The following is a 17,265-nucleotide window of genomic DNA, read 5'->3' as shown; positions in this document are numbered from 1 at the left end:
AAAATCGCCTTTAAAGTTGTCCAAATGAAGTCCTTAGCAATGCATATCCACTCACAAAAATAAATTTTTGATATATATAGTAGGAAATTTATAAAATATCTTCATGGAACATGATCTTTACTTAAAGGATTAGTTCACCCAAAAATGAAAATTCCGTCATTTATTACTCACGCTCATGCCGTTCCACACCCGTAAGACCTTCGTTAATCTTCGGAACACAAATTAAGATATTTTTGATTAAATCCGATGGCTCAGTGAGGCCTCCATAGCCAGCAATGACATTTCCTCTCTCAAGATCCATAAAGGTACTAAAAACATATTTAAATCAGTTCATGTGAGTGTGTTTCAATATCAATATTATAAAGCGACGAGAATATTTTTGGTGCGCCAAAAAAAAAAAAAAAAAATGTAGCGATGGCCGATTTCAAAACACTGCTTCAGGAAGATTCGGAGCGTTATGAATCAGCGCGTCGAATCTGCAGTTCGGAGCGCCAAAGTCACGTGATTTCAGCAATTTGGCGGTTTGACACGCGATCCGAATCATGATTCGACACGCTGATTCATTACGCTCCGAATCTTCCTGAAGCAGTGTTTTGAAATCGGCCAATCACTAAATAAGTCGTTATTTTCTTTTTTTTTGGCGCACCAAAAATATTCTCGTCGCTTTATAATATTAATATTGAACCACTGTACTCATATGAACTGATTTAAATATGTTTTTAGTACCTTTATGAATCTTGAGAGAGGAAATGTCATTGCTCCCTATGTAGGCCTCACGGAGCCATCAGATTTAAACAAAAATATCTTAATTTGTGTTCCGAAGATCAGCGAAGGTCTTACGGGTGTAAAACGGCACGAGGGTGAGTAATTAATGACAGAATTTTCATTTTTGGGTGAACTAACCCTTTAATATCCTAATGATTTTTGGCATAATGATTTTGAACCATACAATGCATTGTTGGCTATTGCTACAAATATACCCATGTGACTTATGACTGGATTTGTGGTCAAGGGTCATGTGTATGTGTGTGTGTGTGTGTGTGTGTGTGTGTGTGTGTTCATAATACTGTAATATATTATTCATAATACATTATTAGGACTAATTAATAATACTATAATATTATTCATATTATAGTATTCATAATACAGTATTCATAATAGTGTTTATTGATCGATGCATACACCATCCTGTTTCACACACTTTTTTATTAACAAATTGCAGGCAGTGCACAGTACTACACACAATGCAGTAAACAGTAGGCTAGAGTTTCGTTCTGAACACAGGCAGAGCTTTGAACATCAAAGGCTCATGGGAGATTAGCTAGATGCAACAGACACAAACATACAAAATAAAAAATAAATAAATAAAATACAAGATGAAAAAAAATCAGATGTTGTGATTAAATCAGATCTTAAGTGTCTCAGCAGGTCTTATGTCATGAGGGATGGCTCTGATCCGTGTGTACGGGTCCCTTGTGTGTGTTGTACCTGTAATGCACTGCCCTGCTCTATTAGAGGAACACAGGAGACAAGCAGAGCGTGTAACATGCTATATAGGTCATGGATCTCAGACGCATTGGTGTGTGAAGATCACAGCGCCTCTCACCCAACTGGGCCAGCTTCACACTAGTGTCAGCACTGCTACACACACCCCCTTCTGACCTCAAACACACACACGCACACTATACATATACTCATCATTTCTCAAACATATGTGTGAATGCGCTGTCACAGCACGTTTCATGCAAAGACTCACCATTCTTTTTAGGTCTGAATTCACTAACAAAAATATTACTATGGTGTTTTGGACATGTACTTTGGAGCGTCATGTAAATACTTTGGTACATGAATATCATTCAGATCGACAGAATATCTCAACGTGCCACATTATTACCCAAAAAGAAAACAAAAAACAGGGTGAACAACACTCCAACAATTATTTATATATTATTGTATATATTATAAAATAATAGAAAGAGAAAAGTCATAATAGAGTGATGCAGGAATGATGTAAATTTGTAAGCCGTAACTCAAAAATTTGTTAGAATTTTAGCACTTCCAGTTGCATCGTCTAAAAGTCAAATGTTTTTTCAATGGACTTTCTTTTTTTTTGGGGGGGGGGGGGGTTAAATGCCTGAAATAAGGTCTGTGATTAACACAAGCTCAACATAAAATACACCAGTAATACCCTTGTGATTTTTTTTAAAAAAAAGCTATTACTTGTCTTAAAAAAGGCAGCCTTTACAGCCTATTATGTTATAATCACACTCTTCTAACTTAAACTATTCTAAACTTTCAGGGATTTTTTTTTTTTTTTTTTTTTTTTAAATAAAGGATGAAAGAGTTGTCATAAGTGAAAGTCGTGCCACCGTGGTGTAGTAAGTTTATAGCCATCATTTAGATTTTTTTTTTTTACTTCTGCCAAATGTATTTAATTGTATAAACGTTATGTTCATTTGTGAAGATTATCATGACGAACATGTAAATATCAAACTTTTGTTGGTCACAGAGATTATTTTCTGCAATAATACAAATGCCAATAGAAAAATCCTGTTGGGCTTTTGTTGAGGGAATACATAGCCCCGAACATGACATGCGGACAAATAGAGTGTAACGGTACAAAAATATGACGGTTTGGTATGTACCTCGGTACTGAAGTCACGGTTCGGTGCAGGTTTGGTACAGCAAGGGGGAGAAAACTAAACATAAAATTGCTTCTTTTTTTCTTCTTTTTTATTAAAGTAGTTTACTGAACAAATTGTGTCTTCAAATAAACTTAACTCAAATGAACATTTCCTTAATAAAAAATCTGTCTCAGTTAATGCAGTAAACTATAAACTATATATATTTTGCACATTACTATAATAACAAAGGTTACAATTAACAATACAGCCTAAACTATTACATTTAGTTGCTATTTATTTTTAGATATAATAATCAACACTCAAGTGAACTAACATGCTGTGGACACTAAATTACTTGCCTGAGGTAAATGTAATGCTATATATATTAGAGATACTAGAGATATTATTCTATTATTATATTACTGAGATATTATTCTTAAGTTGTTTTTTTGATGTCTTTCCATGGATGAGACTGGTTGAGAGATTACACGTAAACATATTTATGCATAGATCTTCTGTTCTTTTGCGCTTTTTTACGGTGGCCCAGTAGTGCACAACACAACGGAAACAAGCCACAACACAACGGAATCAAGCCACAACACAATGAAGTCAAGCCACAACACAACGGAAACAAGCCACAACACACAAAAAAATCGAGCCACAACACAAAGGAAATGCTCCCGACCACTAGGGAGCTCTCAAAGCTCAGTAAAGTTAGTTTTCCTTGCCAGTGTTCTATAAAGTCGACAGTCTTACAAAGATATCAATACCATGATTAGTTGTGAACTTATGTTTGCTTTTTAAATTTTGTTGTGTTGTGCACTACTGGGCCACCGTACTTTTTCCTGTTGTGGCGGTTTGCAAACAGCATTGCATTACCGTGTGCACCCCTTTCTGGATTGGAGTGTGGATTGCCTTTCACTGACTGTATTTGTCATCTGACTGTATGCACCGAACCGTGATGTCCATTCAGTTCAGGACAAATACATATACCGTTACACCCCTGCTGAACTAATTCGTACCCTTGTTTGGATCTAACTAAAACAAGGGAACAAATTATTATATCATACGCACTATTTACTTAAAATGAGGGAACAAATCAGTAAAACGTGTTGATATATTAGCAAGTCGTGGGAACTAATTGATAATTCATGGCCACAGTATACCTTTTTTTCCCCACGTCATGTGAAGGCTCCATAAGGGAACCAGGGTGATGCTAACATCAAGGTTAACCTAAAAAATTACATCACTGCAGTGATGTAGTGGACATTTTGGGCTCTTAAAAGCACAATGAATACTCAGTCCAGCAGGTCTGGATGACCAACAAGACAAATGCTGAGAAGAAAACAGGACCTCATCCTCTGAGACTGCAAACACTTTGAGGGGTGTTTGGAAGAAGTCAACAGGCTCAGACAGGCCTGAATTCAGATTACCACATGACTCACTTTCTCTCTGTTTCTCTTTTCCCTCTTTTAGCAGGAAGTTTTTCAGGCCACAGCCGAGTTTATAAACTCAAGGTGACCCCTTAATTGGCTCTGTAATTACGACTCCTCTGGAAAAACATAGGTCTTGTCAGGCAGGGTCAGAGCGAAGGAGAACTTTAATTTCGCCGTGTACCCACATCTTGATTTTCCAACTACTTAAGACTGTTGGCTAAACACAGGTCGGAAATTGAGAGTCATTACCGCACGTAATTAGACACATCTTAAATACAGAGTGCCTGGAGAGAAGGTCTGGAGTGAGCATTGTCACAGGACACATCAAACGTCATCGGAAAGACATCAGTGAGCAAATTGCAAACACTCAAAGTCTGTTCAAAAGTCAAATTCAAAAGTTCGAAGTCGATTCATGTGTGGTCTGGACAGATACTGAAGGCTCTGTTGTTTAGCGCTTCATATTACGTGACATTTCAAGTGCTCCTCTTTGTCGCTTTAGCAACATCTCGTCTTGGTTGTTTGCACCGAGTGGGGTTAATCTGCATGTGTAATTCCACTGTCAGAAATCACAAAGTCTGTATTCTGAGCGTTTCATGCACTGCATCATGGTTATTCCTTTGAACCTTTTCTTAAATGCGAGAATACTTGGCGGACGATTTTCTCCAGCGCCGTCTTCACGCTGGCGGTAAGTGCTTGACTCACACTCAATGCCTGGCTGTTCTCAGGGAACCCATCTGTGGGTTAAGCAGATAGCATTCAAGTGAGCTAACCTAATTCTAACCAATCAAGCTTCGATTTATTGTGGACGTCTGTATTCAGAAATCTGATAGAGTCCATATCAGTCTCTTTATTTGAATCTGGAGAGACAGCCATTGCTTCTTTGAGGACTATAAACATCAAACCATGTCTCCCAGCCGCAACATAAATTCAGATTTTGCAGGCGTTACGGCAAACGGACAGACAGGCGGGGGTCCGGGAAGTGAAAATACGGGCTGGAGCTCCATTCCTCTCCAAATGAGCCTGTGCCTGTGCCCAAGCAAATGAGATTACACATCTCCATATTTGTAAAAATGGATATCTGAAATTTGATAAGTGCATTATTTAAGTGCGGGTGCATCCTCACGACAACCCTAATATGCTGGCCAGTGTGTACGAAAGCTGCTGTTTAATGGAGTAATAACTGCAGTGCCGAGTCATAGTCAGATGAGAGCTGCTTTTTAAATACTGACATAAAGAGCCAAATTTATTCAGTGATTGTAAATGGACCCAATTGTTCTTGTGTAAAACAGAATGCAACTAATTATACTGTAAAAAATACATATTCTAAAGGGTGAACAAACAGTCTAACAACAAAATAAATGCAAACAGATAAAACCCACTGGTTTCAATCAAGTAAATATGCAAAGGAAATTTTCTCTGTTTCAGTCTTCTACATCTTTCAGTAGTTTTGTGCAATTGGGCATTTCTAATATTTGATTATTACAGTTTTATTATTCAATTATAAATAAATATTCAATTATTACAGACGTTTAAAAAAAAAAAATAATAATAATTTTTTTTAAAATAAAGTTCTACCCTATAGTGTGTAAAATGCATTGTGACAAGCTCAGTAAAAAATCAATCAACAGGCTGATCCAATTAAAATGTAATATTTTAACTAATATTACTGTGTACAGTATATTTTTTAAGCTTATTAGAATATACCATTGTTAGCTTAGCAACATGCTAATGTCACATTCAGATGTGCTATTTGTGTGGTATGTAGAGTTATGTACTGAAAAACACTTCAAATTAGGCACTTATAAATTTTTTTTTTTTTTTTCCCCCATTGAGATGCAGCATTAGACAGTAAGGCTCACTTTGGATCTATCTCCTGTTGTTCAGTGCATTCGGGTGACACATAATTCAGCAAAGGCACATGATGCATATAATGTTAATACATATTTCAATCAGTTTAATATCTCCAGGTCCAGCTTTAATGATCGCAGACAATAAAATAAGGTGGTGGGGGAGTAACTAACTACAAATCAAAACTAGTATTTGGTAACACTTTGTTTTGATGGTCCCTTTTGAACATTCTGTTGACTATAAGTAACTATGCAACTACATGTCAACTAACTCTCATTAGAATATTAGTACACTGTCTGCTCAATATCTGCTAACTCTTTATTGTGATGGTCCCCCAACAGACATTCTACTGACAATAAGTAACAACATGTCAACTTATTCTAACCCTAACACTACCAGTCTACTAATACTCTACTAAATACATAATGAGTTAGTAGACATGTAGGTGCAATGTTACTTATAGTCAACAGAATGTGTTAAAGGGACCATCAAAATGAAGTGAAACCTAACATTTTATTCTTTTTAAGCTGTATTTTGTATACTTTTTTTGTTCAAATGTAAAGCTGTCACCCTGTGAATCTCATTATTTGATAAATAATGCTCTGAATATATATATATATATATATATATATATATATATATATATATATATAAAGACCTGAAAAGATATTGCCTCTCTGAATAGTTTTAATGTATTTACTGTAGATATTTTTCATTAGTAGCTTGTAGTGTAGCTCACTGCTTCTTAAAAAATGTAGCTGAATTTCTTTAAATTAAAAGTAGCTTGTAGCTTGGCAGACACACAGGTTCAAAGTAGCTTCCCCAACGCAGATTTCAAGCTTCCTCCACCACGAGCATCTCTGCTGTTTTCCTCATGTGTTATCAAGACAAAACACCGCTGACCTTCCTCTTGCGCTCTACCCACCCGTCTCCCTAAGAGCAGTTTATATATAGTGCCGCTCCACCGCTGGAATCTGCAGCTTCTCAGTTCTGTCCCACTTGGCTTTAATTTACAGTGGGAAAATAATTAGAATCTCACTTTTGCGAAGAGTGGAGTGAAAATGTAAACAATGCTTCCCTGCGGGCGAGTGCTTCATCAAGTTGACAGGTGCATTTGAATGAGCCTGTGCGCGCGTGTGTGTGTGGCGGACAGCCTGGGTTATTTATGTGGCAGTTGCACATGGCAGGCCTGGTACAGTATGATGTGATGGGCAGATTACAGCAGAGGATCATGGGAGAGAGTAAGGCGGAGCTGCAGCTGGGGGTTTGAACTGTAGGGTGAATGTGGGGCCAGTGAGGGCATCCAAGGGACATGATACTGATACACTGGGTAAATCTACTCTACAATACAAAAATAGCAAAGTGGATGGCTGAGCTGTATAGCCTAACTATCTTCCAAAAACTATTGAACTGTCTGATTAAAAAGCTTTTAGGTGCACTCCAGATGTGAAAGGGTTAGTTCACCCAAACATAAAAATTCAGTAACACTTTAGTATAGGGAACACATATTCACTATTAACTATGCCTTTTCCCTCAATAAACTTCTAATTTACTGCTTATTAATAGTTAGTAAGTTAGATGTTAAGTTTAGGTATTGGTTAGGATTAAGAATGTAGAATAAGGTCATGCAGAATAAGGCATTGATATGTGCTTAATGAGTACTAATAAATAGCCAATATTCTAGTAATATGCATGCTAATAAGCAACTAGTTAAAAGTCCATAAAATAAAGTGTTACCAAAAATTCTGTTATTTATTACTCACCCTCATGTCGTTCCACATCCGTAAGACTTTCGTTCATCTCCGGAACACAAATTCAGATCTTGTTGATGAAGTCTGAGAGGTTTCTGTCTCTCCAAAGAGCTCCAATGCAACTACCATTCCAAGGTCCAGAAAGGTAGGAAAAAGACATCATTAAAGTATTCCATGTGACTCCAGTGGTTGTGTTCCGAAGATGAACGAAGGTCTTATGGATGTGGAACGACACAAGGGTGAGTAATAAATGACAGAATTTTCATTTTTGAGTGAACTAACCAGATGTGAAGAATGTTCCAAATGGTAGGCAGCAAAAGTGTTATGTTTTACAGTGGTTCTCAACTGGTTGGGCCATAGGAGCCACATTTTCCTATGGTCATTAAGCCGCAACCCAATTTTTTTATGAATTTGACCCAATTCCCAACAATTTATATCATTAAAGTTCTGTAAATCATTTAATTTTATGCAAAACAAAATAAAGGGACAAGATGTGAGTCGCATCAGTCTTTTTGAATGATGGAAAGCCTGATGTCTTGCATAAAATACATGATTTTATTCATAAGGATACTAAATTTAAATACTTTGGATGTTAAATATGTCCTCAGAGCTGTTCACTGTTTGTTTATGGGCAGGTTGTGGAGTCAGTCACAGCATATTTCGGTTAGCAGTTCCCTGGCCGAACATAATTCAAACTCTGGCATATTTGCTTTTAAAAACCAAGCAAATTTAATTAACAAAAATGGATACTTAACATACACATAAAATTTAAGAATATGACTAATAGCCTACTGATGAATAAACAGTATAAGGTAAAACATGGAAACTGCTCCTGATTAAAAGAATGGACATCATACCTGCACGCAAATCCTTTCCAGCTAACAAACAAAATACCATTTAGGTAATTTATTAGTACTTTTTGTTAATTTCATGACTTACTAAATGACAATATAACTACGACTTTGCATGCTTGTAGTTTCTTTTGCGCTTTATTTATAATGAAGTGATGTACAGCGCACGTCATCGCACTTGCGCGTACAATTGAAGAGTGTGCGCTAACAGCAAAATATAATGGCTGACAGGACGGGAAATTTAGTTTTTCTAAGGTGAGAGACTAAGATAATAATAACTATAATTTAATTTAGAATAATGGCCTGGCAACATCTCATCTGACCGCAGATACTCAATCAGGACAACACGTTTTTCTCAGGCACTCTTTACTTAAACTGCAGCTGCGTCCTAATTCAGAGGCTGCATCCTGCAAAGGCCGTATTCGAAGGCTGATTGCGTCACTGCAGTGTGACGAAGGCTGTCCTAATTCGAAGGATCCTTTAAATGCGGCCTCCGAATTCGACCTTCTTTTCCCGTGAAATAAAGGATACAACAGATGGATCATTTGCAGCCTTGCCTACCCCAGAATTCATTGCACGCCAGTGACGACAGGATTTTGAGAGAAATTGCCGAATTACAATTTAAACGCAAGTAAATACTAATGATACAAATGTAATAAAAAAATTAAAAAAAACACCTTTAAAGCAGTTCAAATGTTGACATATTTTACTAAGATGCGATTATATATAGTTTATATTCTTTATTACATACAGAAATGGACCATGGTGAAAGTTCAAAGCAAAGGGCAATATTTTCTTTTAAAGAATTCTCTGTTTAAGGATTACAACAAGCTTCTTCCCAGGTTAGTGACATCACTAACCCTAAAATTTACATAAACCCTGCCCCCGAGAACACGCAACAAAGGGGTGAGGCCATGTTATTGCAATACAGTACATAAGACAAATGCAATAGCATGTCATAAAAGCAAGATGACAACATAAGTTATAACCATAATTAAACTAAACTATACCTGTTCTATCTTCATGCAGCATACTGTATATTCTCTGACTCTGTAGGCATCTTACAACAGTTCCCACATGAGCGATTTATATATTATCAAGACAGAATATGCTAATGAATGACTTTAATATATCCCACATCAGCTACATAAATTAAGCAACCAACCATTCGGAAACGTCCTGTTGCATTCTGCATGTTGACGCTTCTTTTTGAGTCTCTCCATTGTCTGACTCAGGTTTGAACATAAAAGGCTGAACAGTTTCTGACATTTTCAGTGAGTCTGCGTGAGGTAATTGGAGCTGCTGCTGAAACTTCGCCCTCTTTTTGAGAGCAGCAGCTCATTTGCATTTAAAGGGACACACACCAAAATGGAGCGTTTTTGCTCACCCTCAAAAAGTGACAAATTTAACATGCCATAAAAAAATGATCCGTGGGGTATTTTGAGCTAAAACTTCACAAACACACTCTGGGACATCAGAGACTTATTTTACATCTTGTAAAAGTGGCATTATATGATCCCTTTAAAGTCCAGTACAAACATTACTGCCACTCATCAACTGCAAGAACAATCCTCCGTAGGCTAGACCGTCCCATTTAACAACGCTCGGTCTGACCATCGCGGCCTTTGAAGGATGCAGCCTCTGAAGTCCGAGTCCTTTACGTCTTTTAAAATGAAAGTCTCGCATCAGAAACACATTTAGAAGTACATTTGTTGTTTTTTGTTGTTTCTTTGACTGCACACTCCGTGACCCATTCTAAACAGTCTTGCGACCACTTTTGGGTATTGACCCACCAGTTGAGAAACACTTTGTCCCAAATTTCAAGAAGTGCATGTATCCTTCAGAGAGAAAGCAATCCCACAATGCATTGTAGAGCTCAGTGCAATAAATAAATGAATAAATAAATAATGCCAGATAAAGTCAAGAGAAATGCCACTCAGTACTGAACAATTTTGCTAAAATTATAATAACCTAGTTACATCTAATTCAAATAATAATAATAATAATAAAATAACTATTTCACATGTGGTATTATGTGGTATTATTGTTGTGATTAATATAGTTAGTTTTGCAACATGTGCTAACTTATGAATTTTAGTTAGGATGTCCCCTTAGTAAACACCCGCCATGTAAATACATGTCAATTTATTCTAACTCTAACAGTCTACTAATACTCAAATAATGCTCTACTGAGAGATAGTTGACATGTAGGTGCAGTCAACAGAACATCTAAAGGGGACCATCAAAATAAAATGTAACCTTCCCCTATATGGGACTACATTCAGAAACCGACTGTTGCACTCTATAGTATACAGTACTGAGGTCATATTGACTCCATGTAATTTTTTTCTGAATGGTATCTCTGGCTGCATGTTTATTTCATATAGAAAATGCCAACACATTTCAAGCAGAGACTCCTGGATTACTCAGATATCTCCTGCACGTAAAACAGACATAGATGTGCATTATCAACGCATACGTGGCGGAGAATGTTGTTTGTGTAATTAGGGCAGCATAAATGTGCCTGTGGAACGGCTCTATATCTGCCCTACCGCTCCCACAGACACGACAAGCAACTGCTGAACATCAGAATGGGCAAAGTGAGTCATCTCAAGACCATTTGTATTGTTTATTTATCACTTGTTAGCAGTGGACAGTGAGCACTCTTCTGACAGCACAACTCACTTACCTCAGTGAACCCATGCTAATGTAATGCCAATCTACTGTGACGTGTGCTTGACTGAAACTGAGCTGGTAGAGAGAATTATAAACTAAACGGGCATGAATATTTAACTTCAGACTCCAAGCAGAGACAGATAAAGAGGAGATAGTATCTGAGCTCTGGATAATCTGCCCCATGCATCTGCATAATTCACTGTTACTAATCTGCTTTTATAAATGCTTAAAAAGCCAATTTAATCCATAAACAACTCCGGAAAGGAGATGGCGACTTGCATGAAGCACTGATGCCTGGAAGTGAAACTTTTTCGAGGTTTGTTTGGAGGGGAGAGAATCAAGGATATTTACACTCGTACTAATCCGGTTTTGCATACACCAATCTGCTCATACAGTGACTTGAGCATCAGCACAGATACTAGTTAAAAACACAGGCCGATCAGAGTTCATTTGGGTCAGATTCATTTGGGTTTCAATTTACAGATCGGTTCTTCAAAAAACAAAAGTAAGAACCCAATCTTACGAGAAAACAACTATTCTTCTACGAGGTGGCAATTTTATATGCATTTGTATGATGTATGATGTGACTCGTACAGAAATATATTAGAAAAAAAAACAAACAAAAAAAACAAAAACAAACATAAGCATGAAGGTCCAATCCTAAATTTAACTGTCAGTGGGGCATACGCAGATGAGGCTGCACAAATTCATACAAATTAGCCACCAATATGCGAAAACTTAGTTATGAAGAGTGTGCAGAATATTCTCCTAACTAATTTATAAATATTTTCATCCTTTCAGAAAGCACTGACGTGTAACTTTACTTACAAGCACTTTGTTAAAGCAATAAGCCACTCAAGGCTGTGATTTTACTACAGGCTGATTTTAGAGACAACACAAAGCAGACCATCTTATACCAGTGGCAACAGCAATATGGTAAAATACATGGTAAAATTCTTGTCACCTACAACGCGGTATAATCAACTGGTATCAGCTAAAACTTATTCTTAGATTGTTATGAATTTTAGTCAAATGGAATATACTGATTCTCGATTTGTGAGAATATTTATAAAATTTTTAAGAACTTTGAAATATACATTTTTGCCCATTTCTAGTTGACGTTGTGTTTTATCAACACACAATCTGTTCTCAGGCTCTGTTGGGAGATACAGTCAGTTAAAGTTGTTGCCTGAAAACAATTTAATTTTGTTTGGTCACAGAGGGAAAAAATGATATTAAAAATCTGATATTCTCACAAATCCCTGTTGTGCTGCATCTTTAAACAATGTTCACTGACTTTCTGACCATCCAATTTGTTCCTTCTGTTTTACATTATGAGTGAACGATAGAGATAGAGAGAGAGAGAGAGAGAGAGAGAGAGAGAGTCAGAGAGACAGAAAGAGACAGAGAGAGAGAGAGATTACAGGATCTATATGAGTTTAAACATGTGGACTCAATTTCAAGCTCCCAGCTGCAATTGTTTTGACAGCTGACCGTGTGCAATATGTTCGGATAAATTTAAAAGAAACGTCCATCTCTGATAAAACCAACGTCCAGCCTGGTATGTGGAAAACAAGCGCTGTATAAAAACAATCATGCTGCTGCCATGTTTTCAGAGTGTGTGACCAAACTAACTCTTGCTCACTTTCTAAGATAATGTTTTTACTGATTACCCATCCATCATAGAATCCTGACTTAATCATGACCATAAAAATGTGACCAAACTGAAGACGCTGACTGAGATACAAGTTTTATAAACCCATCAAAACAATAAATTAGCCAAGAACAATCTGAAGGGCTTCCACACTCTTCACAAATCCAGACTAGATTCTCTCTCTCTTCTCTAACCATTGTGCGACTGCAACACTTTCACACATTGCTGCCCACCAAAAGTCGTTGACCTTTTCTGCATGGCAGGCGTGTCCCCTCTGCAGTCATGTCGTATTGAGCTCTGTTGTGCGGTTCTGTGCCGCTGTAGCCCGGGGCCCTGCAGCCTCTGTGCACTGTCCACTAATAGCCTCCTGTAATTGAAGAAGCGGCTTTTAGAACTAATGCAAGCAAACAGGCCTACGGAGTGGAGGGGGGAGGGCTGCAGGTGCCTTCCTGTGACCCTTCCCATATCAGGGCAGATTCTGAGCATCTTCCCCCTTCGTTTCTGTGTTTATGTTCCTGTTTTGGGTGTTTTTCCAGGGTTTTTTTCAGGCCCATTGTTGTCTGACAGCGTCTCCGGAGCTTGCCGGTCATGGGCCGCTAGTCAGCAGGTGAGCTTTTGTAGGTGCAAACTAAAGCTGAGAATCTGGGGAAAATCCATATGTGGGGCTAAAATCACAAAACAAATGATTAATTCTCTAAATTATCAAAGCATGGAGCTATCAATGCCAAAGACATGGGTTTGATTTCAAGAAAACGCAGGATTTTTTTTAACTGTGACACGTAAAATAATCCTCAACATTCTCCTTAGTGCAGTGGTTCTCAACCAGGGGGCTGGGGCCCACTAGATGGCCTCAACAAACTTCCAAGAGGGCTCAAGATGACTTACAATTATTTAAAATAATACAAAAGCATTAAAAGCATTTTTTTTTTCTTTTAATGTTTTGAAAGAAGTCTCTTATGCTTACCAAGCCTGCATTTATTTGTTTATACGATTATAAAATTACAGTAGAAACAGTAATACTGTGAAATATTATTACAACATAAAATAAATGTTATCTATTTTAATATATCTTAAAATGTAATTTATATCATTGATGTCAACGCTGAATTTTCAGCAGTCATTACTCTAGTCTTCAGTGTCACACGAACCTTTAGAAATCATTCTAATATGCTGATTTGGTGCTTAAACAATTCTTATTATTATCAGTGTTGAAAGCAGCTGCTTAATATTTTTGATGAATGGAAAGTTCATTTTTATCAATGTAATGATATTCAGATCCTTGCTGAATAAAAGTACTGATTTATTAATTACAGTAGGGTTTATTTATTTTTTTTATTTTTAAATGTTTTGCTTAATTGTAATGAAAATAATATTAGATATCAAAAAAAAAAAAAAGATTTTTTTTTTTTTTTTTTTAAAGAAACATATAATTTGTTATACTTTCATTTGCATTTGGAAAGAAATTTTCTTGACAGGTTATTTCACCCATTTCCTAATTAAAGGTATATACCGAACACTCCGTACTTTGAAGAAAAGTGGATGCCAAAAGAATGAATAGAATATTATCAGGGTTTTCTGACTTTTAAATATAACATATAGTTGACAATATTTCATCATGTGAACAAAGGCAACTTGAAGTTTGGAGCGAGTTCTTTGATGAATTTGCTGTCAAAGAGTTGGACTAAAGCAACAGCATGAAAAGGTCCCACGTAACTCCGTCTTAATAATTACAGACGGAGAGACAGAGAGATGAGTTGTGGGGGGTGCACAGGAAGAGAGCAGCAGTCTGCTCGTCATTAGATCTTCAATGCGTGTGTTCTCTTTCCTGCGACAGGTTGGGCCCCCTGTCAGTTGTTTTGCAAAGCACCTTGGGTGTTCCCTAAATTCAGCCCGTGGAAAGACATTACTGAGACATGTGGAGACAAATAGCACGACAGAGCGCAAATCTCGATGCGATTCAGTAGCGAAAACATCTCCAGGGCTATCAGCAGCCATTAGCGTAACGTTCTGGTGAATTACGGTGAAGATTACAGCGACGCCGGACTCCTCTGTCACTGTCACACAGCCGGTGACAAAACAGTTTGCGTTACCTGCTTAAGCACGGCAGACATTAGCACCTCCCTTCCAGGTACAGTAATCAAGAAGGTGACGGCACGCAATTAATGAGGTCCATCTGCAGCAGTGCCTATACATAATTAATGAGCTCATTATCCGCACACTTTGACTTTAGGCCCCTTTGCTAGATATACACACTATAGGAGTGCAGTTAGAACATAAAGTCTATGCGGTTGTAATCACAGTCAAAGAAATGTATAGTTTCATGCTAAAAAAGACCCACAATCTACAATGTAGCCAACCATACTATGTGTGTTTGTGAAATGCAAATGCTTATTTTCATTCATTTGCCGCTGAATGCTAGTATGACAATGTGTTAATAATGTAATAATAGTGATCACATGGCCTGGAAGAAAATAAACCATAATATGAAGTTAATTAAAGAGAAAAAAATCAGATTAGTTTTTATGACCGCCCCATGAAACGTAGAGAATTTGATCATGAAAAAACCAAGCCACTTGCAGAATTATTTATTGTGGATTGTTTTATTGTTGTAGTGCTCGGAAGAAGAAACTTACATTAATGATGAATTACCCATGACTGTTTTACTGTCAGAATAGTTCCTTTATTTTATAAAGAAGAATGTGCTTCATATCAAGTAGGAATCAAGTTACTTAAAATGAGCAAATTATTAGCTTTAATAATCTTATACCCAACGGCTAGATGACAGATTACACGGACACAGATTTTAGGTTAAAATGTATGTTTATTTTAGGTCAGGGATTCGGCGTAAAAAAAAAAAAAAAAAAAAAAAAAAAAAAGTATTTCTATCCATTTTTTTGCAACGTAGAAGTAAGCTATTTTCTTTGAATGTGTGAGACATCCAATTTTTAATTGGTCACTATAGGTAAATAACTAGAAGAATAACAAAGTGCAGTAAACAGTAAAACTATTTGTGCTACAAACCAGTATGTTTATGATTATGATAATAAATTTGTTATTTTATGAAAATAAAATAACTGGAAACAAATGACACTGGAAGCCTTGGCACATTCAAGTAAAAAATAAATAAATATAACGTGCCCGCTCTTACGCTAAAAATAAGGTGGATTGTGACTATTTTTTTTGCAGTCCACTTCCATGGTCTGTGGTCTGAAAAATACATTTTTAAAAGTACATTATATTTTATGTAGTATCTTAATTAATATGAGCTCATAAAATCTGCATGTATAATAATTGTAGAAGCATTAGAAAAATAATTTTAGATACAGCGTGTCACACTGCAAGACAGTGCTGACTGAAATACTACCAAATACTCGCATTATATAAAATAAACAGATCTTTCTATCATAATAAATGATATTTATTTTAATGATGTATTTAGTAAATATAATTTCCCCCGGGGCTTTTGGAAACCCTGAGTTGAGGCCAAGACAAAGTACGTCAATCTTTGCAACACTGTAATATTCATTCGTAATGATCAGCACATGTATTGGCCACAGGCATTCAAACAAGCTGCTAAAACTTCCTGAAGTTTCCAAGCGTCCTGTGGCTCTATCTGTACCTGTAAATGTTTTCTACGCTCTCTCCACCCCCATTCTCTGCTAATGAAGGCCTTGTGGCCTCTTGTTATTAAAATCACGCCTCTTTCTGCGATATTAATTGGGTCCATAATAAGGAATGTGCCGGATTCATTATTTAATTGTGAGGGAACATTTGGAATACAGTTTCTGAAATCTATTTTTAATGAAAACTACTACATCCTGACCTAATCATATCAAGCATATTCTATCTAATTAAGGATGCAGAAAATCATTAGAGTTGCAAAATATTAGTTTCAGCTCTGTCTGGCTGCTCCCTCCCCTCCAACATATATTTTTTTTCTACTATGTTGATAAATAGTTAATGAGGGAAAAATGACAAAAATTTGCAAGTAGGCAAATTAGTTTAATAGGGATATGTCTTTGCTGAGTTGGGAAAGTGACCCTTTTTTGCATAGAGAAATTGCCACAATAATTATGAAATAATGGCCTAGCCCGTCTTATTTAAATGAAAAATCGTCAGCCTGAATAATGTAAAAATTGTGAAATGCAATAACCCTAAATTTTCATCATGCTGGCAAATGTGTTTAATGTGTTAGCATTTTATCAGTTCAATAACGGCAAATTAGGGCCAATATGAGAGAGGAGGTTATGACTGCAGTTCTGGGATGGAGACCGCTCTAGTTTAAAAAAAGATTCTGCAAGTGTGTTGGCTAAACGATGCTGTTTTCTTAATTACAATCTAAACAACTGCATCCAATTAGTAGCACCTTCATTACTAATATTGCCACAGCTGTAGCAGTACTTTAGGAATCTAACACATAAACAG

At 36.7% G+C, this 17,265-nt stretch overlaps 1 protein-coding gene across 6 annotated transcripts in view; it reads right to left on the bottom strand.

Moving 5' to 3' along the window:
- The window catches only part of ofcc1 (orofacial cleft 1 candidate 1), a 116,014-nt gene that overhangs the window by 16,831 nt on the left and 81,918 nt on the right, over positions 1–17,265 (bottom strand). The window lies entirely within an intron of this gene.

Source organism: Ctenopharyngodon idella, chromosome 23 (assembly GCF_019924925.1).
Source record: "Ctenopharyngodon idella isolate HZGC_01 chromosome 23, HZGC01, whole genome shotgun sequence".
Lineage (NCBI taxonomy): Eukaryota > Metazoa > Chordata > Actinopteri > Cypriniformes > Xenocyprididae > Ctenopharyngodon > Ctenopharyngodon idella.
The sequence above is the reverse complement of the archived record's forward strand: the minus strand, read 5'-3'. Positions and strand labels throughout refer to the sequence as shown.